At 35.5% G+C, this 4,112-nt stretch overlaps 1 long non-coding RNA gene across 1 annotated transcript; it reads right to left on the bottom strand.

Annotated features, from left to right (window-relative positions):
- Nucleotides 1-239: 239 nt before the first annotated feature.
- Nucleotides 240-1,943, bottom strand: LOC107712420 (uncharacterized). The gene is made up of 4 exons (XR_001636793.1): nt 1,699-1,943; nt 1,333-1,402; nt 469-618; nt 240-275 (listed from the first exon to the last, which is right to left on the bottom strand). It is a non-coding gene; the product is annotated as an uncharacterized LOC107712420 (long non-coding RNA).
- Between the last annotated feature and the right edge of the window lie 2,169 nt (nt 1,944-4,112).

Here is a 4,112-nt window from a genome sequence, read left to right on the forward strand (position 1 = left end):
TCGAACAGCTTCTAAAAAATATATATATCAAATTAAAAAAATGCTTGCTTTTGTGTTCCACAGAAAAAAATAACAATATACAGGTTTGTAACAATGAGGGTGAATTATTTTTTTGTGTGAATTATCCCTTTATACTTGCTTAATCTGACAACTCTGGACAAAAGTACACACATTTACAGCGTCAACTGAAATGAAAAGAAAAAAAGACCCAGGTACCTTTTTTCCAGGTCTCTCTTTCCTTTTCTTTGAAGACTTTCTTTGTTTTTTGCAAGAATCTAGCAGTGGAAGCACAAAACACATCTCTTATTTAGATCTGCTGCATCATCATAATCAATTCATCTCAATTTCTTCTTAGAGGTATGTGAAGTAATGAAGTTTTACACCTACAAAAATTCTCCTTTCGGACTATATACCCTTGGGGGTGAAGCCGGACTTTTATTAAAGGCTGTTTTTTTTTATCTAACTTACCTGAGCTATCAGAGCTGGAGTTACTACGTGATGATGAACTGCTGGATGAAGTCCGTGAAGAGGAGGATGATGAGGAGGAGGAAGAACTGGAAGATGATGAGGATGATCTGCTTCGGCTTCTTGCTCGTTTCCGGTTTTCGTTTTCTCTTCCTGTCAATATATACACTGTATTTGCAAGCAAAATCATTTCTGCATGTTTCAGAGTTAGTGATTCTGTTCTCCACATTTCCTTTCCTAACACAGATCAGTTGTCTAGAGCAGAGGTTCCCAACTCCATCCCTGGCGGCCTGCTGCTCTACATATTTAGCATGTCTCTCTTATTTAACACACTTGATTCAGATCATCAGCTCGTTAGAAGAGAGCTTCACGCATGAACTGTGTTCCGTCTCGCACACTTCAATGCCCTTTGAATGGAACATATATACGCTCCCTTCGAACTGGAATCATGATGGAATATCCTGTGATGTCCACTTTGCAGGGCACTTTGGGGGCAGTCGTGGCCTTAGAGTGTCGGACTTGTAACCCAAAAGTCGAGGGTTCGAGTCTCGGATTGTAGGTGGGGTGAGTGAACGTACAGCTCTCTCTTCCACCTTCAATACCACAACTGAGGTGAGACCCTTTAGCAAGGCACCGAACCCCCAACTGCTCTCCGGAGGCTGCAGCAAAAATGTGTTCATGGTGTGTGTGTTTTTGTTCACTATTCACTTGGATGGGTGAAATGCAGAGCACAAATTCCGAGTATGGGACACCATACTTGACTACACTTTCACTTACGGTCGAATAGAACATACAAGAGATACATACAAAATGTGCAGAGCGGGGGTCTCGCGTGGACTAGAGGAGCACTGCTCTAGAGAAACTCACCTCTGCTGTGAGAACTACGTCTGCTTTTTGTACTTGACTCACTTCTCTCCACGGTGTCCACTTTGGCAGACTAAAAAAAATAAAAAAATAAAGCATATCAACTCAGCATCCAGATCTTTTCAAATGTTCAAAACATGGACTGTGTTCTGTATGAGAATCACAGGCAAGAATCGGAAGCTCAAAAATGCTGTTAAGGTAAGTCTGTACAGTCCTTCTAGTCAACTGCTCATTTACTTCACAAATACGTTACACGTTATCAGTATAAAATGTTTAGAAACAAAAGTTTGTAAACATCAACCAAAGAATTACAGCTTCATCTGAAGGTTTAACGAGAAGGCTTTTAATGTAAGCAGTTGAACACTTTACCATGTTTATATTAAATTGCCTTCAAAATGTGGTCCTTCCGACCGCAACAAAAATCGGAAAAATCAGAAGAATAGCCAGATATGAATATAATCCGTTCTGAAAATAAGCTGCGTGGAATATAAATGACTCTTTTTCATTTCTGCGATCGGTGCGTGTGAATTTATGAGATAAGCACCGCTGCCATCTTGTTTACGTCACACACAAACTATATCATCCGGGTACTGTTCAGCAGCGCAGGCGCGTAACCGACGCAAGCACAAATAAATAGCTCCTGTTTTCTGCAAATTGAATATTAAAGTTTCTGAGTATCATTATTCAGGTATAAACGTGTTCAGTTCGTTTTTAAAGCAGTACGCAGACGGCGTCATCGCATGATAGCTGTTAATTTTCTAAGCGCTGGGCCATTATGGCAATTATGGATGCTATTCCATCTGGTATATGCGAGCTTTTCAAAAATAATACTCTATCATTAGGAACAGTTCCCGTTCCTGAACCTGTCAATACACCTATTGGTGAGATATGTTTCACTGTAAAAAGAAAAAAGAAAAAAGAAAAACCTATTCCTTGAGAACATTGTCTCACACCCCTCCTGCAGTTTCATTTTGGAACAGCCTTTTTGATCATTTAAATTGGAAAAATATATGGTCAATGCAGCAAAAGTTTTTCTTCTTCTTACAAATAAAGTAAAATAAATATCTTTTAAATTACTTCATAACATTTACCCTGTCAAAAATGTTCTGACGAAAAATCTGATTTTGACACAAAATGCGCCTTTTGTCAGAATGACACTGAGACTCTTCTTCTTTTGTTTTGGTCATGCAGTTATACTTCTCAGCTCTGGAAAGATGTTAGTTTGTTTATCTCAAATCTTATAAGATTTTTCAATGAATGCCAAATTTACTATTTTTATTTTTTTATTTTTTGTAGCGGATCCCAATGCCTGTTTTGTAATAAACCTAATTCTGTTCTTAGATTCTGTATTCACAAATGTAAGTTCTCGAATTGTAAACCTGTTTTTGTAGTATTTTTACAAGAGATAAAAAATTATTTAGCCTACTTACAATTTCAGTTTCACTTAACAAGAAAACACTCAGAACATGTACAATTTGCACAGCCTACACATTTTCTACTCTATTTAATGTTTAATTTGTGTTATTTTAATGCCCTCTTTTTTCTTTTTCTTTTATTATTTATTATGTTTCTATTTTGAACTATGGTACTGATTGTTTGTTTTCTGTCTTTCTCTCTATTGATGTTATTTTTGTACCATGACATTAGATTTGGTTGTACCATAGTGTAAACTGAATGTTCAAATAAAGCATTATGAAAAAAAAAAAGAATCTACTGTATAAACACAAATCTCTTTTCTTTGAAAACTGGTTTAAAATTGTATTCTTTTTGTGATTCAACTTTTCAATCAAAATGGTTCAATCTGAGTTCTTGGTTAAGCATGTAATTCCTGTTAGTCCAAAAGAGTTTGCATAGAGTTCTTATGCTTTTTAGAGGTCTCTCTTTTCCAATCTCTTGTCACTCAGTGGATCTATGTAAAACATTTGTAAACAGTTTTGTTTCAGGATGAGTCTGTTTCTGTGCCTTATGTAATCTCTTAAGTGATATTTCCTGGAAGAAAGTTTGGTCATTATTACCTCACAAACACCTAATAACTAACAAAATGAGAGAAAATACATTTAAGTTGATTCAAAGATTTTACCCAGTTAAGTGCTCTCTTAAAAGACTTAGAACAGTATTAATACCAACTGTTCTTTCTGTTTAGAGAACACTGAAATCTCTTTACATTTATTTTGGAACTGCTCTTACACAACATTTTGGTGTGACATTGATTTTATCAAATGTTATGTAAATCCTCATTTTGAATTTACTTATAGAAATGTAATTTTTGGTTTTCATGAATGCGAAAAGAAAAAATATACCTTCATAAACCTTATTTTCCTGTTAGCCAAATATCATATTCATAAATGTAAATTTTCTAAATGCAAACCTCTTTTTTTTTTTTTTGAGTTTATTTTCCTTTGATCACTCATTTATTTCTGAATGTAGTTCCACTTTTTTTTTTCCTCTGCGCAACATGCTAATGAGAGGGTGTCAATTATGCAAGAGTAGGCGGATCGTGTGTGACGCGCTTGAGCGTTTGCCTGCGCATGCGTATTAACTTCATCAGTCAAGGGGACTGATTATTATCTTACACTTTTTCATAGGGTTAGTTTTGTAGTTATAATCATGAGAGAGCTAAATCATAAAAGATTTTAAGTGGCCAATGTAAAATTTTAATGCTTACAGAGCTCTTAATTGCAATACTGAACTGTTATTTGCTTAATAAACATACTTGTATTTTCTGTTCTGATAACTAATGGGAAAAAAAACTGTCTTTCCCTCGTTAAACCCATTAAACACTT

The sequence above is a fragment of the Sinocyclocheilus rhinocerous genome, unplaced genomic scaffold, assembly GCF_001515625.1.
Source record: "Sinocyclocheilus rhinocerous isolate Xijiao unplaced genomic scaffold, SAMN03320098_v1.1 scaffold2613, whole genome shotgun sequence".
NCBI lineage: Eukaryota > Metazoa > Chordata > Actinopteri > Cypriniformes > Cyprinidae > Sinocyclocheilus > Sinocyclocheilus rhinocerous.